This window comes from Lissotriton helveticus, chromosome 8 (assembly GCF_964261635.1).
Source record: "Lissotriton helveticus chromosome 8, aLisHel1.1, whole genome shotgun sequence".
NCBI lineage: Eukaryota > Metazoa > Chordata > Amphibia > Caudata > Salamandridae > Lissotriton > Lissotriton helveticus.
In genome coordinates this window covers 50,170,796-50,198,698 of record NC_136069.1, presented here as the reverse complement: position 1 = coordinate 50,198,698, position 27,903 = coordinate 50,170,796, and the positions used below count along the sequence as shown (strand labels likewise).

General features: G+C 46.6%; 1 long non-coding RNA gene across 4 annotated transcripts in view; it reads right to left on the bottom strand.

The window, feature by feature from the left end:
• LOC144772346 (uncharacterized) overlaps window positions 1-27,903 on the bottom strand; it is a 58,447-nt gene that overhangs the window by 17,624 nt on the left and 12,920 nt on the right. Inside the window, exons 2-3 of one of the 4 annotated variants that reach the window (XR_013599721.1) lie at window positions 6,737-6,844; window positions 3,495-3,582 (exon numbers count right to left, since the gene is read on the bottom strand). The exons of 2 other annotated variants lie outside the window; for them this stretch is intronic. This is a non-coding gene — a long non-coding RNA (uncharacterized LOC144772346). The remainder of the gene's footprint in view (window positions 1-3,494; window positions 3,583-6,736; window positions 6,845-27,903) is intronic. One more of the 4 variants, XR_013599722.1, reaches the window with a different exon arrangement.

Here is a 27,903-nt window from a genome sequence, read left to right as displayed (position 1 = left end):
GAGTAGCTCTAAGGGTGGCTGACCGTGTGTGAGAGTCTGTATGGGTGTGAGTGGATACATCAGTGGCTTTATTAGTCACCCACTCAGTCACTCATACACCAACTCACTGAGTGGATGTGTGTGCAAACCTATGAATCAGTGAGTGGGTGTGTAAGTTCGGATATGTGTGTGTCAATGGTTTTGAGTGTGGAAGTTGGAGTGGGTGTATGAAAGGTTATATTGGGGTGTGAATGGGTGCATCAGTTTCTGTAGTTGATGTCATTTAAGAGGTCAGTGACCTTTTCATGAGTGATGTAATGTCATAAGCAATGCACTTAAGGGGAGCAAGTTAGTTAGCTTAGCTAACAAGAACTGCTGAATTTCTCTGGTTGAAATCTCAGCCTAACTATAACGGCCTGGTACCCTTTGTTTACTTCAGTGAATTGCTATTTTTTTTAAAGTAGTAGCCACGTTTGAAGAGCGGTGGAGAAAGGGGGCCGGTCCTCCGCCCAGCTCTCAGGATGAGGTACCAGGAGGGCTTCTTGACCCCCAAGGTTTGTCAGGAGTAAAGTGGACTTCTTTCCCCCCAACCAGAAGAGTGCCAGGAGCAGAGTGGTGGAGAAATGTGTGGCCTCCTAACACCTCAGCAATCCCACTGTGTGGTACTTGCTAGCGGTAACAGGCGGGGTAGTTGCTCCCCCCCCCTCCAAGGACGTCCTTTGGGGCCAACAACCCCTCCGGTGCCACAGTGGGTTTGCTGAGAGGTTTTGGAGAAAGGGGACAAGGCCTCCAGCGAATTGCATGCTTTTTTAGTAAGGGGGTGTGGGCCCCACTTCCCTGGACCATTTTGGGGCCAGGTCCCGTTTTCTGATAAAAAATGTTTTCAAAAAGGATCAGGCCCAAGGGGATCGGGTGCACGGACACAAAATTGGCCCTATAGGAGAGGCCCCGCTCCCTATTTTTTTTTTTTTTTTTTTTAAGGAGCCAGCAGTGCCCCCTCCCCCCCAGGGCCAATTTCAGCACCGGGGACCCCATCCCCCGGGGTCTGATGCTTTTTTATATCTTGTATCAAAATAACAGGCCTCCTGGTAAGAGGGGCGGAGAGGGAGCGGGACAGACAATTGTTTTTTTTTTTAAAGGACCCAATTTTAACTGGGTAGGTAGGCCAGCACAGTCTTTCCCCCTCACAGGCCAATATTGCCCCGGAGACCCATTTCCCTGGGGCATGGCCACTTCGTTGGGGACCGCGGGGGGAGCCGACATGGCTTCTGGACAGAGGGAGCTGCTGACATTCAGCTCTGTCCAAAAGCAATTCTGCACCATTTTGTGCATGTGAGAGCATTGTTACTCTTGCTTGCACAAATCGGACCACACCACTCCCACCAAGCCATAGCAAATTACAATGTGCCGGGGGTGGACACCCCAGGACATTGCTGGAGCCAGCCCTAGCAGGATGGCGGTCCCCAGAGCAATGTAGGGCTCCTGGAGGTGGGCCGCACAGCCCTCTCCTTTATTCAAATTTGACCCGGAGAGTTGGCGGCCCATGTGGCACTAGAGTCCCCCTCCCCATGCATTATTATTTGATATAGCCCAGAGAGGTGGTGGTGCCTGGGCCTGTGGGCGAGCCCAAAGGGCCCAACCACCTTTATAATGAAAAGTGCCCTGGGAAGGTGGTTGTCCCAGGGGCCCTGTGCGCCCCACTCCTATATTTATTAAATGCACCTAGAGCCTGGCCCACCCAAAGGTGTTTTAAAAGCAAGCATGGGAGCCTGTGCCTTTTTTTTTGCCCCGGATATCATGATTTCGCAGTAAATATTTATGGTTTTTTTTATACTTTTATGCCGTGGTGGGGTCCCAGGGCAACCCCAAGACAAGACCCTGCCCCCTTAAATTTATTTTCATTTTTTTCTAAGGGGTCTAGGTGAAACTCCAATCAGAGCGGTGCATATCCCTGCCCGAGCTGGTTTGTTTTTGCTTTGTGACCAGAGAGATCACTATAATTTTCAACCTAAATTTCTTAACTACTGATCAGATTTACACCACATAACAAAAAGCACAATCTGCGTAACATCTACCTTTCTGCCAAATTTGGTGTAAGTTCGTTCAGCGAGTCTGGATGTAGGTGTGGCTTAAGGTTAATTTGGGAATGGACATTACAAAAGCACCCTTATTACGTGCCCCAGTTTCTCACTCCCCACTGCACGAATCACCCCCACACTTTCCAAGACACAACGAAAGTACCTTGACACTTTTTGGGGAAAATTTCATGAAGATTGGTCAAAACGCCAAAGTTACAGCCAGTCAAAAAATGTTTTTCTTATGGAAACTAGGTTCTAACTATACCTACCTACAGGCGACTGCCAATAGGATATATATGTGGCAAAATCTAGGCATTGTATATATATGAACAAAGCTTCGCCAGGCGCTGACAGCGCCTCCGGTTACTGTTTTCAACCGGAAAGAATGAGGATGGTTAGATCCCAATTTGGTGATATATATATATATAGATATATATATATATATATATATATATATATATATATATATATCCCAAACAAAGCCGCTTCTGCTGCAACGCTGTGACCCATAGAGAAGTGGCATACTCTCCGGTGAAGCACGCCGGTAAGCATTAGTTCCAAAACAATTACGATATCTGTACGCTCTCAGGAGCCACACAACAACCCAAAAAGTGCTATTTCTTCGGTTTATTCACACAACGCGTTTCGGCGACTTGCCTTGATCACGTGTGATTAGTTTGTGTGAGAAAAATTTGCTATTTTAAATAAAGTTACACAAAACAGAAATAAATGTAGGACATACAAAATTCCAAATTCACAAAATGTGTGTCGGCCATCTTGTAACGTTGAATGATTGTACTTTGCATTGCTTTTCAAGATAATCTGCTTTCAAAATCGTTGACAAGTGTCAGACATAGTAGCAATATGGACATTTACCGTAAGCATTAAGGGGACACCATGTATACAAAGCATGCAAATAAGTGTTGGACCTGCATCATTCCAAATTCACAAAGTGTGTGTCGGCCATCTTATAACGTTGAACGATTACAGGTTACATTGCTTTGTAGAAATATTATACTCTCAAAGTTATTCACAAGTGTCAGACATGGTAGCAATATGGGTTTGACTGATTAGTGAATATTATTATTACAGGAAATACTTCTGAATTCTGCTGTAATCATTATTGACCAGTGTCAAAATATTTCGAGAACTAAAGTTCAGACTAAAGTCAGTATTGCGACATGTGACAAAGGGACAACCAGGTATATGTGTCAAGGTACAAAACCTTGCAACCATGTGAATCCGTAAATTCAGTATATAAGTGCAAGGTACAAGTCTAATCTGACGAGTACTCTATAGTATAAGTATAGTAGAACAACCCAGACTACTTCAGGTAAATACGTCAACTACAGACAGTCTCATATAATATACATTTGTGCTTGTGTAACTTCTTTTGTGCTCTACTGTGAAATTAAATAATTATATATAATAGCTGACCGTGACCCTATGTGCCTACGAATGGACGAACAGGATGGGGTGCCCGTGGTGGTGAATAGATTCATGCTGGGAAACCCTGCCTGTTCTCCTGTAAAAAAAACACACACAAAAGACCATATTACAATTGGGTTTAAATATAGTTTCTAGCACAGTTGTTAACATGATCAAGAAGGCATTATATTTACATTACTTGTACCAATAGATCTAAAGCATCCTCTGTATTCTATTACGGATGTCTTTGATCGGGGTAAAATGGTTTACCTGACGGGAAAACTAGATGAAGTTAGGGCTAGGCATGCATATTAACTCTATGAGCCCTCTTTAAGATGCACTGCTAATTCTTCATCCCAATTAAGACCACCCGGATGTCTGCTCTGAAAATTAATTATATGTCTCGATTCATGCTGTCTAAGGGACAACAATCTGTCTCCTCCTCTCGGACTGGTATGAATTTGTTCTATCAACATATAACTTAATAGGTTAGCATCTGAATAGTGTTTGTCTTTAAAGTGTCGTGCCACAGGGTACTTGGGGTCCTGGTTGGTAATTGCCCTCGGATGCTCTAGTACTCTTTTTTTGGCACTGCACTTGGTACTGCCTATATACCATAGTTTACAGGGGCATTCTATGATATATATTACATAGCTGGTACTGCATGTTAGGAATTGTGTGATCTTCCTACTGACTCCATTGTATTTCAGTTCACTTTTGTATGTGCTGTTACTGCAGGCTTTGCAATGACTACACGGGTAAAAACCCCGTAGATCATGTTCTGTATTGTCTGGGTACTGGGTGATGTCAGCTACGGTCAGCAGCAGGCTGGATTACGGCAACGCCCACTACGCAGGAACCACACCCACACTCCAGAAGAGACTGCAACGCATACAAAACGCCTCTGCACGCCTCATCCTTGGACTCCTTCGCCACATCACCACCCACCTGAGAGATCTGCACTGGCTCCCGGACAACAGGAGGATCACCTTCAAGCTCCTCACCCACGCTCACAAAGCACTCCACAACACCGGTCCAGCACACCTCAACGGACGACTGTCCTACACCCCGAACCGCCAGCTTCGCTCCGCTGACCTCACACTCACCACCATCCCACGCTTCCGCCGAATGACCACCGGCAGAAGATCATTCTCCCACCTCACCGCCAAGACATACAACACCCTCCCCATCCACCTTCGTCAGACCCAGGACCTGCTGACCTTCAGGAGACGTGTCAAGACATGGCTGTTCGACCAGTAGCTGCTACCCCCTCCCCTCAGCGCCTTGAGACCCTCACGGGTGAGTAGCACGCACTACAAATGTTGATTGATTGGAGATATGGCAGTCTCTTGAACACCCCAACAGTGCAGTGCTTCACATTCAGCAAAGAAAAGTATGAATGGGCATGCAGACAGTTAGAGCCATGGCAGCCATTCAGTACTTTGCTCCGTGGGCCCTGCGTGGGTACAGTAACCTGCCTGTGCTCCTTCGCGAGCAGCCCGAACTCTTGACTTTGTCCCGGTCCTGCATGACCTAAAGTAACCTCAGACTAATATTGCTTCTAATCGCTATTTTTCACTCATTCTTCAAAAATGTATATCTTGACTTGTACTTATTGCATTATTGTTTGTCTGGTTTTGTTGAGAATATAATAACCTACTTTTCTAAGCGGGTGTGGGGTCTTTTTCAATGCGTTACTGTGTGTGCACACAAATACTTTACACATTGCCTCTTTCGGTTAGCCGGACTGCTCTGTGCCAAGCTCCCAGAGAGTGAGCACATGTGGTCTTATGTGGTACATCAGTTGCGCTGACTAGGATTATGGTTCCTTCTTGGACTGGCGTATACCTCTGCCAAACAGAAACCCGCTTTCTAACACCTCCCATTGTTGTGTGGAAGTGGGAGCCTAAACCTTTACACACTTCAAAATTTAGATCACCCCATAATGTACCTCTGACTGTTTCACTTCAGGATCCTTTATCCTGCGATACGGACTCCACTCTCCTGATCTTCAATTTAGCACATTAATTAAATCATTAACTGGGTGCACTCGATAACAGAGTTCAAGATCAAGGAAAAGTTAGTATCATTCCAAAATCTAAAAAACGAAGTGGTAACTATTATAAATGTCATGAGAAATAAATGCAGAGGACATATCCAAGAATCAGAATAATCAGGTGAACCAAATAGGAAGCAAAATCAATGGAGAAAAGAACAGAGTACCCAATGGAACAAGAAAGCCATCTAAAATATTATTCTCAGAGTCATAAAGGAAACATATCGCCCCTCTAGAGGAAAAGGGAAGGTCTCTGGTTCACCCCCAAAACTAGTTTTATTTTTCCAACACATTTCTAACATAAGTAATAAGCAAATAATGCAAATTCATAGGAGGAACACATTTTAGACTAATCAAAATACAAAACTGTTAAAATGAAGGTCACATAGACAGGTCATGTAGGTAAAGGTTATGGATTTATTCAACAAGTTACTTCTTCAGTTACAGGAAGATGGTAAGATACTTATTATGCCCCACCAGGACCAGCCTCCTTGCTGCTCAGCCCATCCACTCCAACTGAGCCTTCTTCCAGCACAAACACTCAACATTCTGATGACCTCACCACTGGCTGAGCAGCAAGGCAGAGCACAACAATGGGAAGGATGCATTAACCTGTGATAACTTGTATTTTAAAATCGAAATTACTTACGGCCACTGTCTTCTCGCGCTCATTCACCGCCCAGCCGAGTGAAGGCTGAAGCGACAGCGCTGATTGGACAAACACCGCCACACCCAGCAGCGGACACGCCCCCCCGCGCTGGCCACGCCCCCCGCCACGTCTCCTTTCGGGTGTCATAAATTATGCTGAGGTATCGGAAGCGCAGCGGACGAGCGCAGCGGGCGCGACGATTGCGCGACGAAGGCGCGCATAAGGCAAGCTCGTCTGCGCTCGTCCGCGCCGAGGCCGGGCCTAGGGCCACCCCCCTGTCACATCGGGCCCCTGCCTCAGCCAAAACATCGCTATTCGCACCTATACACCCTCCCAACTCCTTAACCTCAGGCATCGGGCAGAGGCACCTCACGCCCCACCACGCTTCGACTATACAAACCCCAGTATAGGCCCGCACAAATGCCCATTTTGCACAGAGGCTAGACCTATTTCCCCTTCGGTATCCCCGCAGCAAGTTCTTGCAGCATTAATAAATGCGCGATCACTTCCCAAACAAACTGGAAATATCCGAGTTTATCGACCTACATAAACTGGACCTGTTATTCATTACGGAGACACGGAGTGACGAATCTTCTGGGCCAGATTTCAGCGCTGCCACTCCCACCAATTACTGTGTATGAAGACTTGACAGACCTAAAAAGAAGGGTGGAGGGTTAGCAATCATTTACAAAGACCATTTTAAACTCACAATGGTAGAGGCAAAACAACCTGAGTGTGAAGCGCTTCTGTTCACCATTGGCATCTCAGGTAAAACCTCATTTAAGGGTATCCTAATCTATCGCCCCCCCCGGATCTAGATCAAAGTTTCTCACGAACTTATGCAATCTAATTGAGGCCTCTACAGGATCCCCTTATTTTACAATACTGGGAGACTTCAACTTTCATCTCGAAGCTCTAAACGACCCAGACACATCACTCCTAATTAATGACCTAGAAGCAGCAGGTCTTCTACAAATGGTAGAAGAACCCACCCATCAAGCGGGTCATACTTTAGATGGGCTATTCACTAGCAGCCCTCATATCTCCGTTACTCAGGTAATCCCCCTAATCTGGACTGATCATGCAGCTGTCTGCTTCTCTATTAATATCACCCCGACCATATTGCCAGCTACCTCCTCTAGTTCAGTCTCATTTAGGGACTGGAAACATATCAACATTAATCTATTGAGGAGCTGTTGCTTGATAGTATCCTGCCAGATACACAAGATCCGGCGCTAGCCTCCTCCAATTTTCTGAGCATGCTAAATACAGCATGCAACAAATTAGCCCCAGTCAAAACTTCACTGCAAGAGAAAGCGCCCCTCTGCACAATGGTTCACGGAACCCTTACGAATACAGAGACAATACTGTAGGAATCTGGAGAGGCAATGGCGCCGCAGTTTTAGTCCCGACGACAAAACAACTTATAAAAACGCCCTCTCCAACTACAAAAAGCGTATTATATATCAGAAAAAAGCCTATACTATACATCTCAAATTAACCAGGCACAAAATTCGGTAGGAGAACTATTTCAGGTTGTCACCCGGTTGTCTAATCCCCCGGCCCGCGCTTAGAAGGTTCTCAGGTTCTTTCGGACACCTTGGCCAAATTCTTCGAAGCAAAAGTTATTTCCATCTTCTCAACTTTCTCTCACTCCTCCCCTGCCCCCTCACCCAAAGCACTCCCCACCCCCAAAGTATCAAACTTCGTAGCCTTTGAACCAACCACCCAGGAACATATTCGACAACTTGTGGCCTGCACTAAATCTGGCTCTCCCCTTGACCCATGTCCACCCATGATCATGAACCGCATCCCGGAAGCTATTTCACCTGCTCTAACTTCAATTTGCAATACAATGTTCCTAACTCTTCAACATCGTGAAAGAGCTCTCCAACCCCAACGCCATCATCCACAGAGACACCATCCGCATCACGACCAACACCGACGACACCCTTACCACCGCCGAACACCTGCACTTCCAGATCCACACCGACCCGAAGACCACCCTCAGAGGCACCCTGATCTACCGACCCCCGGGTCCACACACACGATTCAGCGAGGACATCGCCGACTTCATCAGCCCGCATGCCCTCCCCTCCGCCGACTACATCCTCCTGGGGGACCTCAACTTCCACCTGGAGTTGCCCGAAGAAGCTGGAACAAGATCACAGCCGACCAGCTCACCGCCTCCCTGAGCCAGCACCCTCCTGCCGGCTCAGCGAACCCCAGCCAGGCCGCCGACAACCTCACGAAATGGATCAGCAACTGCGCGGACGAACTCGCCCCTCTGAGGACCCCGCCCAGCAGACCCGGCAGCAGAAAAACCCCATCGTTCACCGACGAACTCAAGAGCTCCAAGAAGAACTGCCGAGCCCTCGAGAAAGTATGGAGAAGGGAACCAACAATGGACAACATGACCACTCTCAAGCTCGCCACCCGGAAACACCACCAACTGATCCGCGCCACCAAGAAAAATACGTACAAGGACCGGCTGGACAACAACGCACACAACTGCAAGGAACTCTTCAACATCGTGAAAGAGCTCTCCAACCCCAACGCCATCATCCACAGAGACACCATCCGCATCACGACCAACACCGACGACACCCTTACCACCGCCGAACACCTGCACTTCCAGATCCACACCGACCCGAAGACCACCCTCAGAGGCACCCTGATCTACCGACCCCCGGGTCCACGCACACGATTCAGCGAGGACATCGCCGACTTCATCAGCCCGCATGCCCTCCCCTCCGCCGACTACATCCTCCTGGGGGACCTCAACTTCCACCAGGAGAACAACAGCGACCGCACCATCACCCTGCTCGACAACCTCGCCAACCTCGGACTCAAGCAGATGGTGTCCACCCCCACCCACCTCGCCGGACACACACTCGACGCAGTCTTCTCATCCAGCAAAGACATCGCCTTCAGCCACGCAACAGGACTCCACTGGACGGACCACAGCTGCGTCCACTTCACCTTCAAAAGAACGACGATCCACCACCACCAGCAACAAGTTGCCCGAAGAAGCTGGAACAAGATCACAGCCGACCAGCTCACCGCCTCCCTGAGCCAGCACCCTCCTGCCGGCTCAGCGAACCCCAGCCAGGCCGCCGACAACCTCACGAAATGAATCAGCAACTGCGCGGACGAACTCGCCCCTCTGAGGACCCCGCCCAGCAGACCCGGCAGCAGAAAAACCCCATGGTTCACCGCCGAACTCAAGAGCTCCAAGAAGAACTGCCGAGCCCTCGAGAAAGTATGGAGAATGGAACCAACAATGGACAACATGACCACCCTCAAGCTCGCCACCCGGAAACACCACCAACTGATCCGCGCCACCAAGAAAAATACATACAAGGACCGGCTGGACAACAACGCACACAACTGCAAGGAACTCTTCAACATCGTGAAAGAGCTCTCCAACCCCAACGCCGGAAACAACGACCTCACCCCGTCGCAAGACCTCTGCAACTCCCTCGCATCCTACTTCCCCAACAAGATCGCGGACATACACAACAGCTTCAGCATCCAACCAACGCACGCCACAACCGCAGCAACTCCACCCACCACCCTCCGCGCCTGGACTCCGATCAGCACCGAAGACCCCATCCGCACAATGAACTCCGTCCACTCCGGATCTCCGACCGACCCCTGCCCTCACCACGTCTTCAACAAGGCCGACGCTGTCATCGCACCCCACCTGCGGGACATTATCAACACCTCCTTCGACACCGCCACCTTCCCGGAGAGCTGGAAGCACGCAGAACTCAGCGCGCTACTCAAGAAACCTACAGCGGACCCCACCGAACTCAAGAATTACCGTCCCATCTCGCTCCTCCCGTTCCCGGCCAAAGTCATCGAAAAGACCGTCAACAAACAGCTGGCCGCCTTCCTCGAGACGAATGGATCCCTCGACCCCTCACAGTCTGGCTTCCGAGCCAACCACAGCACCGAGACCGCCCTCATCGCTGCCACCGATGACATCCGAACCCTGATGGACAACGGAGAAACAGTGGCCCTCATCCTCCTGGACCTCTCCGCGGCATTCGACACTGTCTGCCACCTCACCCTAGTGCAGCGCCTCGGCAACATCGGAATCCAGGAGAAGGCACTGGAATGGATCACCTCCTTCCTCGACGGAAGAACACAGAGAGTCCGCCTACCACCGTACAAATCAGAGGCCACCGAAGTCATCTGCCGCGTCCCTCAAGGATCCTCGTTGAGTCCCACCCTCTTCAACGTCTACATGAGCCCCCTCGCGGCCATCGCACGCCAACACAACCTCAACATAATCTCCTACGCCGACGACACCCAGCTGATCCTCTCCCTGACCAACGACCCCGCCACCGCCAGAGCCAACCTGCACGAAGGGATGAGAGATGTAGCCGAGTGGATGACGACCAGCCGCCTGAAGCTGAACTCAGACAAGACGGAGGTCCTCATCCTGGGCTCCTCGCCCTCCGCCTGGGACGACTCCTGGTGGCCCCCCCGCCCTGGGCACCGCACCCAAACCGACGGATCACGCACGCAACCTGGGCTTCATCCTGGACTCCTCCCTCTCCATGACCAGACAAGTCAACGCCGTCTCCTCGTCATGCTTCAACATCCTACGCATGCTACGGAAGATCTTCTGGTGGATCCCCACTGAGACCAGGAAGACTGTCACCCAGGCCCTCGTCACCAGCCGACTGGACTACGGCAACGCCCTCTACGCCGGAACCACCGCCAAGCTCCAGAAGAGACTCCAGCGGACCCAGAACGCCTCAGCCAGACTCATCCTCGACATCCCACGAAACAGCCACATCTCCGGACATCTGAGAGACCTGCACTGGAACCCCGTCAACAAAAGAATCACCTTCCGTCTCCTCACCCACGCACACAAAGCCCTACACGACCAAGGCCCGAGCTACCTCAACAACCGAATCAACTTCTACGCTCCCAAGCGCCACCTCAGATCAACCAGCCACGCCCTCGCCGCCGTCCCCCGCATCCGAAGAGCGACAACAGGAGGAAGGTCCTTCTCCTACCTGGCCGCCTGCGCCTGACCCAAGACCACCTCTCCTTCAGGAAGAAGCTCAAGACCTGGCTGTTCGAGCAGTGACGGCACCCCCCCCCCCCCCTAGCGCCTTGAGACCCTACGGGCGAGTAGTGCGCTCTATAAATGTCTTGATTGATTAACAGGTACTTACCCATCTGTCTGGAAGGAGGCTATTATCAAACCTCTTTTAAAAAAAACCTCCTTGGACCCTCTTCTCCCTGCCAGCTACAGACCTATTGCCTGTCTCCCTTTCCCAGCCAAGATATTTGAGAAAGTCATGAATACGCAACTTTCAAAATTTATTGATGGGCGAGTAGTGCGCTCTATAAATGTCTTGATTGATTAACAGGTACTTACCCATCTGTCTGGAAGGAGGCTATTATCAAACCTCTTTTAAAAAAAACCTCCTTGGACCCTCTTCTCCCTGCCAGCTACAGACCTATTGCCTGTCTCCCTTTCCCAGCCAAGATATTTGAGAAAGTCATGAATACGCAACTTTCAAAATTTATTGATGATAACAATCGATTGTATGATACCCAATTCGGGTTCAGAAAAGGCCACGGAACGGAGACAGCGCTGCTTAAAGCAGCAGACGAGATAAGGGCCACAATGGACAGGGGAGGATCGGCGGTACTGATACTCCTGGATCTCTCCGCGGCTTTTGACACGGTCGATCATGTCACACTGATCGACCGTGTCTCGGCATTAGGAATTAAAAACAAAGCCAAAGAGCTCCTATCCTCATTCCTGGCAAACCGGCCTCAGACAGTTAAAATGGGCAATTACACCTCCCAAACATTCTTCCTCCCCTGCGGGGTACCACAGGGCTCCTCGCTAAGTCCGACGCTTTTTAATATCTATGTTGCGGACTTGGCGAGGGTTATAAAATCATATGGAATTGCCCTGACAACCTATGCTGACGACACCCAACTGGTGTTATCAGTATACAATAACGGTACGTCGGTCGCAGCAAACTTTCAAGAGGGAATGCTGGCAATAAGTTCCTGGATGTCATCGAACTGTTTGAAACTAAACTCTGACAAAACAGAGGTGATGACATTCGGGAACTTGCAGCCCACCTGGTCCCCTCAGTGGTGGCCTACACAGATGGGTGCACCCCCCCAACCGGTAACTAAGGTACGCAACTTGGGAGTAATCTTTGATAACAAGATGACCTTTCTCCAACACGCCAACTCGGTGGTATCATCAGCTTTCTTTATTCTAAAACGGATAAAAAAAACTACTCCCATACCTGCCTCCATCTGCGGGAAAAATGCTAATGAGTACACTAGTGTTCTCTCGAACAGACTACTGCAACTCACTCCTATTGAACTCCCAAGAAAAAGTCCTCAATAGACTGCAGACCGTACAAAACACCGCAGCCAGGATCCTTCTAACGATTCCTAAATTTACACCGACCTCCCCTTATATTAGACAGCTACACTGGCTTCCTATCAGGAGCCGTATCAAATTTAAAGCCCTATGTATAGCATATAAAGCCACCAATAAGCAAGGACCACTATATCTACAAAAGGCTTTTGCCCCACCTGAGTACTCAAGAACGAAACGCTCGGCATCAGCCCACTTGCTAAAAGTCCCACGGACAAGAAAGTCTAACTGGGGAGACAGATGCTTCACAACGTCAACGGCCAGGCTTTGGAACACGCTACCATTCCACATAAAAACTGCTCCCACACTTTTGCAATTCAGAAAGAAACTTAAAACTTGGTTGTTCCCAGCATAGGCACTTCCTTTTCCACCTCATGAAGAGAGTTCTGTAACACTAGCGCCGAGACACCCGCAAGGGTATTTGTGCGCTCTAAAAATCGAATAAATAAATAAATAAATAAATAAATAAACCCAACAAGTAGATTACAACACATCTCCCCCTCATAAGGATTATAGAAAATAAAATGTATGCAAGATGATAAAAACGCACACAAGTCCGAAATAATTAATCAAAAACGACATGCCTTTCCAACCTAGGAAAGACACAAAGTAAAAGTTCTATACTTTAAACAGTGGGTGCTCACCCAACTCACTTTGCACTCCCAGCATAACTACTCACAGGGTATCTCTCACCTCTAAAACTGTGGATATATCACACCACCATGCCTCGCTCTCAAGGTACAACTGCATACAAACAAGGCATCTTCACAGCCCCAAAACAGTGGGTATATCACCTCACCCCACTCTCAAGGTACAACTGCACACAACCAAGGCATATTCACAACCCCAAAACAGTGTGTAAAATCCCTACCTTGCCTCACAATAAAGGCACAACTCACAGGGTAGTCTCAAACCCCTAAACAGTCGGTACTACACAACCTAACACACCTCGCCTCATTAATGGCACAACACACAGGGTATTCTATAACCCCTAACAGTGGACTCGCCACCCACCTTGACGTTTATCACAATTAGCCTCGCCCCCCCCCCCCTAGACGTAAAGGTGGTAAAATCTCAGTCACACCTAAGGACATCAGAATTCTCCCACCAGGACAGTAACAAACTATATAGCGTAGAAACACACCGCCAGTCACACACTGACCATGCCATCAATCAAATATACCCCCGCAGCCACAACAGCCTGACAATGCTTAAACAAAATCATAACAAGCAACACAAAATTCCTTTCTCTGGGGCGCGACCATCTCCCCCGAACAATTTCCACCCTTCTGTATCTGCTGCATCTCGGAGCACTTCAAACTTTAATAGTTCAGTTACTTTTACTCTACATCGAGTTTCATCTCACACCCAAACTCGTAACCTAAAATGCTACTAAGGAAAATCTGCATTCCAGCATCCAGCCTAGAGTTTGCTATTGATGGAGCGAGATTTAGAAATATATTTCAGCTCGCAAAATTAAACTTCCATAATAAATAATAAAATTAATAATGTTTGCAGTGTGAAATACTAATCAACCTAGATTTAAACTTACAGATCACTACACGCGGGAAACTAATGTGTGCTCATATATGTGCATTATGTGCAAGGTGCTTGCATGTGAGAAATAATTAACTAATCCTGTCTATTGTGATTGTCAGAATTAAATGCGGCTGTTTTAAATAATGGCATGTGCTTATTTTCTGTGTGCTTATGTTTTGTTTTTCGGTCTTAAATGTTGCATGAATCTGTTTTGTTGCTTTATTTGCTTCTGCTAGGTAACATAGATTAATGGGTAATTATTAGCAAAGGTGGGAGGGTAACAGAACAAATGTCAATTCCTTAATTAATTGATGTTTTATGTTAGTTTAAATAATAGTTCTCCAAATGAAGCTTAGAGTTGGCTGCAGAAAAATAATGCACAGGTGAGCTCGGTGGTTTCTTCCTCTTTTCTGTCTCTCCGCACCATCCGAAGGGTCTCCCGGTTTTTCTCCTTCACGGCCCTAAAACTTATCACACTAGCTATGGTCGCCTCTCGATTGGACTATGCCAACTCCCTCTATTACGGCATGCCTGCCTATAACGTTCGTCGACTGCAGTTGGTTCAGAACCAAGCCGCCCGCTTGGTTTACAATCTCTCCAGATCTCACCATGTCACTCCCCTTTTGAAATCCCTACACTGGCTCCCCATTCTTCAACGCTCTCAATTTAAGGTAGGCTGCCTTGCCTTTCAGGCCCAGGCTGGCTCTGCCCCGACGTTCATCTCCTCTGAGATCAAACCATACGTTCCTATCAGGGAACTTCGTTCATCTACTCTTCATCTGCTGACCATCCCCCGATTCCGCCGGAAGACATGGGGAGGCTCCAAATTTTCCACTCTCGCCCCCATCTTTTGGAACTCCCTCCCAGTCCACTTGAGATGCACTACCCAATATTCACTCTTTAGAAAGGCCTTAAAGACATTTTTATTCGCCAAAGCCTTCCCCCAATAGTTTACCGTCTACCCCTCTTCTGTTTTCCTGTCTCAGAGGACTTGGCCCATCATAGCGCCATGGAACCGTTCCGGTGGACGCGCGCTTTATAAATAATTTAAAACTCAAACACATAAAAAGTGACGCAAGAAAAGGTGACGCAGAAAATGGACGTTTTCTGAAAAAGAGGCCTGGTGATGTAAATTCACAAGAGAAAACTTATTTTGAAAATGATGAGAAGCCTATAAACTTTTATTTTGAAAAGTTTTGAAAAGAACTGCCAAAGGCGACTCTGTGGAGAGGTTTGCTATTGTGCCACGGGAAGTTCTGAACGGACAGGCTCAAGGTTGAAAGGAAGAGCCGTGACATTTTTGTATTACATGAACATCATTGCTACAAAATGTAGCAGCCTAAGGAAGTGTCGCCAGGACTCTGTGCATGAACAATGGGTTAGTGAAAAAGCCCGGACATGAGCTAGAAGATGTCACAATTTAATGTGGCATGAGGCGGTTCAGCCAATGGAGAGCCAGAATTCAGCTGTTGGAATGTGAAAATAGTTTAGCTTAAGTTTTAGGGTATAAGAATTAGCTCAAAGAGCAGACTTTTGTCCTACGCTTTTGATTCCAGAGGGTCGTGTTCTGCTGATGGATGAATGCACGTAAGGAAAGCAGCCTTTATTAAAGACTTTATTTTCAGGCGATGAGGATAGAGACAGGGAAATAGTTAGGGTTTGGAAATGCTTATTTTCACTTATTTCTGCTAATGAATAACGTTTCTTGAACTAAGCTCTCTTTATAAATACTGAATAAATCTTTCTTTATGACATTTTCTAATGCTTGTTTAATAAAGTTCCAAAACCTAAGTTTATGAATAGGTTTAAATAAACTTACTAAATGACAAGCTGGTCTTGTTTATTGTGGATAGTTTAAACAAAATATATAGATCTAATCGCCTCATGATTCAGTCGCTCTGTTGTTATGGGCCTAGTATTGTATGGTATGTTTGGTGATAGTAGGTAGAGTCATTTATGCAAAATTTTGGTAAGAGCGCTGGATCCCTATGAATTCTTCCATGAGCTAAAATCGCTGTAATGAGCTTGCAGACAGATCGCATTCTAGAAAACCAGTTCATGAGCATTACAAAAAAGTTAGGTGTACGTTAAATGACTGTCCGGTGACAAATAGGCCAAACACAAACCTATAATGTTTAGTACGAATGAACCACCTCACAATAACACTGTGTTAATCATCTGCAAACTGGCGTAGATGAATGGCAAAGCTGAAATGTCTGTGGCATGCGTGTCACAATCCAGGAAAGCCAGGCAGACACCGACGCGCTGCCGCGCTTCTACCCAGGCACGTCATAATTGCCTCCAAAGAAGTCAGGCAGTCGACGTGGACGCACTTCTTCCCAGGCACGTTTATCACATTGCTGCCTCTGATTGGTTTACAGGACACGCCCAACGTGCTTATGAAGCACCACCCTATGAAAGCAAAATCCCCTGGAGAATGTCGGCACGTCAGAATGGAGAATGGGACAGAGCACGACTCCACAAGTAAGCAGCCACAAAAGTTCTAACATTGTGTACGATTTTGAATTTAAAAAATCCACAACATGGCGGTGTCGCTAGCATTTTACACAGCGCAGCTGCTCCGTCACCCGTCAACCTAACCCCGGAATGCACACTCAAATGTTGCTGATCTGGCATAAGCACACAAGTCACCTCAGTTGCACACCGCATGGGTTGATACAGCACCAAAAATAAGTCACAGCTTGAGTTTTCCCAAATAGCTGTACTGATTACATGAAGTGTTGCCGCTGCCAGCTCATTGAAAATGCACTTCCCAAATCAGGGTCACTGGCTGGTGCCAGAATTATTGCTGCCCGTTATCATTACAGATGACTGCAGGGTCCATATCTTAACGGTTGAACATTTAAGACTTCAATCTTGCAGGGAAACTATCTTCGAGCCACACAGGCTGAATGTAGTTTGGCATATTACAAGCCAGACAAGAATCAACACCCAAATAATCCAATGTGTAGGCTGTCTGATGTATAAGACACTGGTGGGGCTACCAGGCGTCAATACTCTTCACAGGCTTCAAAATCCTTACCTCTGTAATCTTTGTTTCTTTGTGCGAGACTTCAATTCTTCTCTGATTCAGCATCAAACTTCCCATTACTCTAGGGCAGAGGTCTTCAAACTTTTGGATGCCGAGACACCCCTGTCTTTTTTTCATGTAGAGGAGTTAGGTCCTGGGAACATGGGGAAGGCTGGACCCTAGTTACAATGTCATGAAAAAAGTGCCCCCCCCCCACTTCTTTTTTTAGGAAAAAGCTCTTAGTTATAATACACACATCCACTTTGGTTAGATATGTTAGGTATATTTATTTGTACCTTTGATTTCATCAATTCTTTTAGAAAATTCTTGAATTTATATGTCAGAAAAAGAACACCACAAATATGACATATACATATACCAACTTAAACAAAGCATTTAGAGAAATAGGGAAAAATCAAAATAGGAAAAAATCAACAAATACAAACACTGTACACAACAAAACATTTACGTCTGTGTTCAGACTATTTCACGAGAAAAATCACATTTGATAATCTCATTAACCATCAATGAAAATTCTGGAAACAGTAATGGACAAAATCACAAATGAAAGGAGATATATAGCGACACATTAATTGTACCAAATACTACAAAACAAGTTATTTGTCGTGTTAGTAGTTATCATTGGTGCTGTTAATTTTTATCCCCTTTCGTGCCGACGCGTTTCGAACTCCAAACATCAGTTATGAGTTCTCGTCAGGGCCTTGTCATTACTATCTGCATGTGTGTAAAGGAGAAGAGAAACACTGTTTAAGTGTCAGATCCTGATGCCTCATCTTATAAGATCACTTTTGATCTTCTGCATTTAAAAACATGTTACCTGTGTAGTAGCCGTGTTTATCCTATGTCTTGTTCTGGATAACTGAAGCTGCAGTCTACAAAATGTTAAAAATTCAATTTAGAGTCGGATTCAGTAATCGCCCTACAGTCACTTCGGACAAAAACACTGCAAGTCCTACCTTCCACTTTCTATGGGGGTGCGGTGGACCGTCTCCCTATGGCGCGGTGGTGCTTCGATGACCTGGGGGAGGGCGAGGGCAAAATCAATGGTGGCGGGTTTCAATCCTTTCATACCGAATTCAGAGAATTAGTGTGTCGCCCTTACCTTTTTCTACGCCTCGCGGGCTTCGGGAGCGGCTGACTCCAAGACAAACGATTTTCGGATTTTACAATGTTACTTCAAAGTGCCGCGTGTACACTCTAGTTCAAAGCAGTTCAAAGCTCCGGTCCCCTTTTGCTGTTAGAAAAATGGGGCCGATTATATTATGGTCTCTGAGTACATTAACCCATTTTCGTTTGTGCGTTCAGACCCACCGCTCACCTTGCTCCCTGCGGCTCGCTTCCTCAAAGTTTCACTATCGAGGGCGGCGGTCGGGTTGCCTGGATACTAAAAGCGGTCACATGACCGTGGGTTTCTTGGGATTTGTAGTGCGCGCGTTGTGGGCATTAGTGTTCTGCTCGCCGTTACCAGTGTACTACCCTTCAGTCAAGGGGGACTGACAAGCCCCCGTGGAGCCCCACACAACCACTTACTTATAGTCTAGACACCTCGGCGAGGGTGTTCAATCCGTTTTGTGCACTATTAAATTTGAGAATCAGGTATGCCTCTTTTTTGAGCAGAGTCTCATCGATGTCAATCAGGCCTTTGTTTCCTGTTGGCACTGTTGTCCACAGTACCGTCCACTTGAAGTCCATTTCGCTATGGTCTACATCAAGAAAGTGTTGGACCATGGGGGCACTCACTACCTTCTTTTTTATTCGTGACCTATGTTGGGTGATCCGGCTATTGACCTGTTGTGTCGTTTTCCCTATGTATACTTTTTGGCAGGCGCAAATGATAGCATATACCACATTCCGTGTTTTGCAATTAGAGAATCCATTGTTTTTGCATTTGACTCCCCTGTGTTCAAATTCAGACCCTTCAATGGTGGATTCACACGATATACAATTTCCACATCTGTGGTGCCCTACAATTGGCTTCAGGCCCCATAGCGCGATGAGATCACTTTTGGGCTTGGGGGTTAATACATCTGCCCTGATTATACTTTGGCCAATGCTCTTGTTTTTTAGGTTTCGCACTGCGAAACTCTATTGTGATCGTTTCTGGTTTCAAGGAGTCAAGGGAGACAGGAGACAAGTGATGTGCACGCGCACGTAAACCGATCAGGTCACGCGCGCTTCCTGTCTCCCTTGGCTCCTTGGAAGCAGACACACTATCACGCACACGCACACATACAGATTCCCCCCGCACCCCCCCCCGCCGCCGTGCATACACACACTCACACACACACATAGAGAACCCCCAGCAGCGCATACACATCCCCTACCTCGGCTCGGCGTGTCTTCTCGTCACAGCTTGCGCAGGGGCAGCCAGCGTGCACACGCACGGCGACGGCGTCTCCTGCGCTACAACTGTGGTTTCGGTTTCCCGTACTGCCGCCAACCAGCATTTGTTTTCCGAGGGCTTGTTTTAACCTCCGAGCTTAGATTAGTCACCTGCTTCTTAGATCACGTTTGCGATTGTGATCTTTCCTAACAGAATACCGGCGACCATTTGCTGCCCCATTGGGCTCCTGAACTGCGCCTCAGGTCCCCCCCCCCCTTTACTGCACAGATAAGTGCAACTGCACGCTGTGCACGGTTTGTGTTTAAAGTCATGCACGCGCATTGCATGTAAGCATGCAAATCGCATAAGCAATGCCTGCAATTAAGTTATGGTGTGGGTTCTAGCTAGCGCTGTGACCATCGAGGCCCTGTCTGTAGGCTCTCTGGCTCTTCTTCGTCTTCATGGGGACCATAACGCTGACCCAGAGGCTCAGCAAGGATGCGTTCGGTGAGATGGTGAGTGCTACGGCACGTGGCAGCAGACTGTGGTGTTATATGTTGTGTTGGATTCTAGCGTGTGCTCGAGCCATCCTGAATGTTGTCGATTCTAGAATGATGTTTACGTGGAGTATGTAGAATACCTGCTGCATTCGAGTTACGGAGCTCCAGCTGACGGTTGTGTCTGCATTGCGGTGGGGTCTTGGGGGTTTAAGTATGAGACTAAATCTGAGAAGAATCCTCCTTGTGTACGATTATTCTTCACAACATTATAGTGCCTTTTGTCTCTTCCTTGGTAACTCGATGCTGCCAGGGTGCCTTGGCACGGCCTGGGAAAGGGCAAATGAGCCGGGCGAATGTCTTCCGGTCGTGTGCATTTCAGAGAGCCTTTCCAGTGGCTCAGGTGCTGCTGACACTCGTGGTTATTTTTTAAAGACACATCAAAACCGAAGTGAACATTTAGACTTGGACTTCGCTCACTAGAAACTTGATGAACGCATATATGCAAGTTAGCAAAAAGCCGTTAATTTATCCGGTTATTCACCGGCCGGTGCAGCAATACCGGTCCTAACTCACCGACATCCAAAAGCAACACCTTTTGTAAGATGGTGGGTGGTGGTGCCAAGGGGTGGTTGGGCGGTGCAGTGGTCATATGGCGACCCTAAGTAAGTGGCTGTCCACTGACCTCTCTATCCTCCTAACGGATGTCCCAGCATGACGCCTCTTAGTGTAAGTTTTCCTGCCAGCCGGCGGCCCCTTTAAAGGGCTGTAGAAGCTTCAGGGTCTGGCTTCTGGCTATAGACACGGAATGCAGTAGCATGCCACTTGGAAATGCTTTTCTAACCCATAGGTCATATGTGCCAGCGTTTGGAAATATCAGTGAGTTAACTGAAAGAGAAATATTGTGACAATTCCATTTTAAAATTCGTTTTTAAGCAATGTATATTTTTAATAGGGTTTTGGGAAAACATTGAGAAATACCACCACTTTGGGTAAAATAAAAAAAATGAAGCTCGCTGATAGACAGAGGTGGCATTAATGCTGGTTGGAACTGGGAAGCAAAGGCACGAAGCACTAAAATCATGGTAAACAATAGAGCTGGTTTCGTGCACTTCTCTTCAGGCTTACCCTCGCCAACACCTGTTTATAGTGCATGTATGTGTGCCCCTCCCCAGTCTATAACGCCTTTGCATACATTTTAAAGCCAGTGCTTAACATATTCCATAATAAATCGAGGGGAGGAAGGCGTAAAGGGACAGATTTATACAGAAAGGGAAAATAACATTGGAATGGGAATTACACTCTGAGCACATTAGCCGAAATGGGTCCTCAACCGGTCACTCAGGGTTCTTTTTAAATAGCAGACAGAGGTATGTGTTGAGGAGGCCTCCTGGAGATAGGGCCGTCTCCACCCCCTCACTCCCCCACCAAAGGGGCTGCAGGGGCCTCTGTTGCCGTTACGACAGATGTTTTTAGTGCGCTCTACCCCCATAACCATCTCTGTGAATCCGTGAACTTTCCTCGGATTGTTGGGTAATTGTTATAAATGTGTTTTCAATAAACCCCATGTGTGGGTTGTGAACAATGAACATTTCTTCACTGTATTGTTTATTTAGAAACAAAACGTCACCCTTTAAAGTCGTCTGCATTTTAGCCTGCTAGGGATCTAAGCGGTGTTAGGTGCTGTGTTGGTTGAGAGAATGAAGTTGATGATACACTGCCACACAGTCCATTGCAGTAATGTGCGATAATATAATGCATGGCTAAACACCTATAAGACCCAATGGTGAGACCGATTTGCATTGCAAATGCAACAAGTCTCACCTTTTGATTAAGGTAAACCATTTGCTTTGCTAATGGTATTGTATAGCAAAGCAGATGGCTTCAACTTAATAAAAGGTGAGACCTATTGCATTTTCAATGCTTGTTTATAATTGTGGACATACTTTATCACAAAGTATTCATGTGGGGTACTCTATGTGTGCCTGGGAAACTGTCTCAGCCCGGGCTGATACACACGGGAGGGAGGGGGGGATGACTGAAGTCCATTGAGCTCAATGGGGGTTTCACACCTGGGGGGTATAAAGTGTGCATCGAATTGACCTCTCTCGCTCATGAAGGAAGAGGTGATAAAAAAAATAATGTGTGATACCTTTTTGGTCTCTTAAACTTCTCCAAAGCTGCGGGACAATTGCAGGGTTTAAAGCTTGTTGACTAACTAGTGATTGTAAAATGGCGTTTTCAGAATCTTTCCTAAGGATGGTTGGGTTGTGGTTCCATCACTTTTGTTCGCATCACTATCCTGATCCTCATCAGAGAGGAAAGAGACGTGGCTAAGTCCTGCGACCGCTAAGAGTCCTCATATCCGGGCAGTGCACACAGTGATTCCAGGGGGTTGGGTCGTTTCGTTACGGAGGCGCGGTGCTGGGAGGTGACTTGTCCGACAGCATAAGCAAGGAAAGCACGTGATTTACTTTAGTTTCAAGCTGAGAAAATGTTTTCTGTCATTTGCCGCTGAGAAAATGTTTTCTTTCATTTGCCGCTCTCACGGTGCTCTCTATACACACCTGTAGACTGCAGAGAGAGGATGTGGCGTGTCGGCCAGAGATGTCGACTTTGGATCTGGAGATCCAGGTTCGAGTCTCGGCGTTGGTTAAAAATACTGTGATTCTTGGCAAATCAATCTCCCAGTGCCTAAAAAATAAGCACATGACATGTATTTTAACTGGTGCTCATTTACAGCGCGCTGATATCTTCTGGCCGCGCTCCCACTATGTAAATGTGAAAAATAATCACACGTCCCCGTTATAAGGATAGTGGGTTTGAATGGGGCCACCGGTGTCCCTTGCGGGGCAACCCACCCTGCACTTGTTCTTTTAAGTTCTTCCTTCATATGAGCAGCACAGGAGAGAAGAGGAGGCAGGGGCGGATTACGCACACTTAAGGACAAAAGAACAAAAGAACAAAAAAACTCAGCGGTGACAGAGCGGAATACAGCGTTTCAATCAGATCCCAATGAGATGCCACTGTTTTGCCACAATTGGCCAACCCTGTCGTAACATTTTGACCCCCAGCTTTAACATAATTGCAGTGGCCCTTATTTTGTGGTACAAAATCTATGCGTTCAAAGCTTCCACTGTATTCACTTAGGCCTTTTATGTGACTCAAAGTAGACTATTTGGAATTCGGAAAAAGCCAGAAATTCTTAATTTCCAAAAGGATTATCCGTGTTGGACTGCAGCTGTGCATTATATCTAACATTTTGCTTTAGCCTTTGTTATCCTATAAAAAGCTCATCCCTCCCTACACAGAGCTCTTAGATTAAACAGGCAGGCAACACGTATAGAAAAATAGGAAATGCTTTTTTTAGTCCAGGTTTATTTTTTTTATTTATTTAAATCTGAAAGTACCTGGTACATGCAGTTATTTGTATGGTGGAAGCTGTTCAGGGCGTCAGATGAGGTCTCCCACTTTAAAAGTGACACCTATTTTCTGGATGCGTTTGTCCTCAGAGATGTATGTGGTGAAGAATCTGGCCGCTGTCCCTGCCCGTCTGCGTTCAGCAGTTTTTGGTCTGTTACTTAGATGTATGCAGAGTTCGAAATTGGCAGGTGAATGACATTCCCAAGTTTGTGTTTGATCAAAACCGTTTTCATACTTTATATTTAAACAACTGTCCCTGATCAGCTGAGTTGCTGCGGGTTAAAAGGAGAGAAGGATGGTCTCCTCCACCTTGAAATGAGAGAAAGGAGAAGCAGCTCAAGAACAAGCTTTTGCAATGCAATAAATCTCTTTTGAGAGAATTTGAGCTATTGGAATTGTAAATGACAATGCCTTTGATTTGTGTTTTGAAAACATGCAAGGGGCTTGTACACACACACTTTGTACTTATAGATGTTGCTTGCAAGAAGAAAGGCTGGCAGTAACTGCGTCTCTCTTACTACCAGCCTTGCTTCCTGAAAACAGCAACTAAGTACAAAGTGTGTGTTTACTCACTGCTTGCAGGTTTGCAAAACACATAAATGAAAGGCATTGTCATTTACAGTGCCAATAGCTCAAACTCTTGCAAAAGCGAAACCTATTGCATTGCAAATGCTTGTCTTATAGGCGAACAACGGTCGCGGGAAAGGGCATTCAAGTTCCTCTAGCAAATGCCAATTCTTCAGTACCATTTGCCTTACTCTATGTGTGTCTGGCCCGAAGGTTGTCACACATACTAGCCTGTCCATTTCTGGTTTCACTGTTCTCTCAAGTAAGCACTCCCTGGGCGTGTAGTGTGCCCTCTTCTTAGAATTGCTTAGTAATTTTTTGGGGTACCCTCGATTCTTCATCTCTTCGCAAAACCTGGTTGCGTGTTTCTCATATTCTGCCACTTCAGAGCAATTCCTTCGGATCCGAAGTAATTGCCCGTAGGGCAAGTTGTCCCTCAGGCTTCGTGGATGGGCACTTCGGTGGTGCAGGATGGTGTTTTTATCCGTCTTTATCCGTCTTTTTTCGGAAAAGGGTAGATTGCAAGTGCCCATCTGTGCACATTATTTCAAGGTCTAGAAATGTCATCTTTTGGTTGCTGGACTCAATTGAAAACTTGATGTCACGGTGTCTCTCATTAATCCAAGAGTGGAAGGACACCAACTCAGTGTGGCTCCCCTGCCACAGGAGCCACACGTCGTCGATGTATCTCCACCATTGTTTAATATGTTTGATGAAGGGATTATTGGAGTAGATGAATCTATTCTCGTACTCCGCCATGTAGAGTATGGCCATCTCCGGCGCATAGGGACAGCCCATGGCCGTACCCTTGACCTGCATGAAAAATTGGTCATTAAACCTGAAGTAGTTTTTTTTAAGCGTGATTTCTGCCAGTTTCAAAATAAACGAGGTGGGGACCTGGTGGGGCCTATCTCTCTTTTCGAGGTATAAGTCCAGAACTTCTAATGCCTCATCTTGTGGAATTTGGGTGTACAGGGACGTTACGTCCATTGTCACCATCAATTCCGTCGAAGGGTCAAATTGCATTCCCTCCATTTTAGTCAGGAAGTCAGTGGTGTCCTTCAGGTAAGATTTGACCCCACTGACAAAAGGCTTCAAAAAGAAATCAATGTATTTCGAAAGTGGTTCCAAACAAGATTCACACCCGGAAACAATTGGTCGTCCTGGTGGCTCTTCCGGGTTCTTGTGGATTTTAGGCAAAAAGTATAGGATGGGGGTTCTTGGAAATTTCTTTATCAGGAACTCACTCTCTTTTTGTCCAACAAATCCCTCATCAACACCATCCTTTATTGTTTCACAGATTTGTCCCTGAATGGCCCGTGCCGGGTCTTCTCTGTACCATTCTGTGTTATTAACCGGTGTCAAGCCTTCCTTCAGGTATTTATCCTTAGACCAGACCACCACTGCTCCGCCTTTGTCCGCGGGTTTAATCACGACCGACGGGTCGTCTATCAGATTTTTTATTGCTAGGCGTTGGCCTTGGGAGATGTTTGGTTTAACAAATTTTTTATTCTTTTCTAATTTGTTAATTGAAGATAACATAATCTGTTCGAATGCCAACACCTGCTTCGGAATGTTTTGACACGGAATAAAAGTTGATTTATTCCTTAGCCCTGTTACTTCTGTATTAGGAGGGGATGGTTTGTTTGCGAAAAAAGCTCGAAGGCGAATTTTTCTGCAAAACGCAATGGTTTCCATTTTGAGTCTAGTGAAGTCCGTACGTTGACTTGGAACAAATTTTAGGCCTAGGTTGAGGACTGATTCCTCGTCCCTGGTTAATGTTTTGGTGGAAAGATTCACTATTGTAGACGGTGTGGGTTCTAGGATTTGTAGAAGTTTCTGCGCGTGCGCATTTCCCATTGGGGTTTGAACCGAGTTTTTGCCTGTTGGCCTTTCTCTAAAAAAGGCCCCTTCTTGTTTGGATTGTTCCCTCTCTCCTCGGAGTAGCATGGGGTAGCATTGCTTTATTATTTAGAATTTTTTTAAACACAGTAACACGGAGGAAAGAATTCACCCCATCAGTACCAGTTTATAACTGGAATACAGCAATTAACATCAGAAAGATGTCTAGTCAACCTCTGTGAAGGGCCTCCCACTCCGCAGGAATACGCGCTGCCACATTAGAAGCTCACCTGGCCATGGCCGGGAGCAGTAAGGGTCCCTTCAAACCATGGCTGTCTTGTGCAGAGTTAAGCAGTTTACCCATGCCCCTTTCCTCTCACCCCCTTCCTTCCATCCCTCTTCTCCCAACCCAGATCCCTCTCTCACATTGCAGGCAGATGGTTATTAGCCCCAGGAAACCTTTTGGTAACAGTAGCGCACTACAAAAGTAAATAATAATAGGCGGAAGCAGGTGATCCACTAGACCCAAACTTCGGGGGGGCAGGGGGGGGGGGGGGTAGTTTAACACTCCCAGCCAGAGCTGGCCCAAGCACTGGTCACACACAGTGCAACAGTCTTTCCACCTTCTCCATGAATTCCCTCACTACCACTCACCAACAATACACCTCATCTCTCTATAGCACCTGTCTGACAAACATTTCATTTTTTTATAGCGCTACTCATAGTTTACTCGCACTCAGTTCTGTGATGTGCATGGTACATCTTCTTTGTACCAGGCACTTTAACCTTCTGCACTGTGTGGGTGACAAGAGTGCCCATGTGACCACACTGTGAGCAATGCAACAGTGTGAGAGTAGGGTAAAAGGAGTGACTACAGGGTGAGTGAGGTGACCATATGAATTTGGGTTTGGCTGCAAGTGCAGAGTGGGACGAATTAGTGCATGGTTAGTGATGGCCTTGTTTGAGTGAGCTACAGATTTAGTAGTGAGGGGGGACAGGTGAGTGAAGTGTCACATGAGTGCAGGGTGAGAAGTGTGCTCGTGTGGCTGCAGGGTGAGGTACAGAGTGAACAATGCAAGCGCATTTTTAGTGCAGAGTGATCACTGTGAGAGGCGGGTGAATGTTGGGAGTGCATGGTGATCAGTGTGAGTGCATGGTGATCAGTGTGAGTGCATGGTGATCAGTGTGAGTGCATGGTGATCAGTGTGAGTGCATGGTGATCAGTGTGAGTGCATGGTGATCAGTGTGAGTGCATGGTGATCAGTGTGAGTGCATGGTAACTAATCAAATAATTGAAATATCTAGAACTCCAGATAAGGAAAAGAACGAAACCTCTGAGGAGGAAAAGACACGGGAGAGTTCAACTAATAACACCAAGACAAAACTCACGACGTATGAAGAAAAAAATGAAAAAAAAACAAAATCTAAGGATTATGTGTCAGTGCACGTATGTCCCAACCAAAGTAACAAGTAATGCACTCCAAACACAGGAAAGGCCATCATCAAGTAAACTTTACCAGATATTTATTAAAACTCAAATACAAAATAATCCCTTGAGAAAAAATGAGCATATAGATAAGGCAACCTTAAGACCATCCATGTTGCAGGTCATATCACCCACAGGAAGTGGTAATACAATAACGGAAATCGCACAAATAACACAGGTACAGGGTAATGACAAATCTGATCACGGGCCAGCCAAGGAAACTGAAGGAGTGGGAATTAAAAACCTAAGAATTGTGCAAACCACTTCGGGCTACGATAAAGAGGTGATACAGCTTAAAGAAACAACATTCATTGCACCGTCGTCCAGAATAAAATCAATTCCCCTAGATGTTAGAAACTGTTTTAAAATTATCCTACAACCACAGTATAAATCAAAGGGAAGACAGTATTTTAAACAGGGGGAACCTTTTACGGACCCTTCAACATATACCCACACTGTCACACATAAAAAGTGAAGATCTAATCTGTGTCCAATTTGAACCAAAGAAAGAGGATATTAACATAGAAGACACCATAGTTACTTGGCTAAAT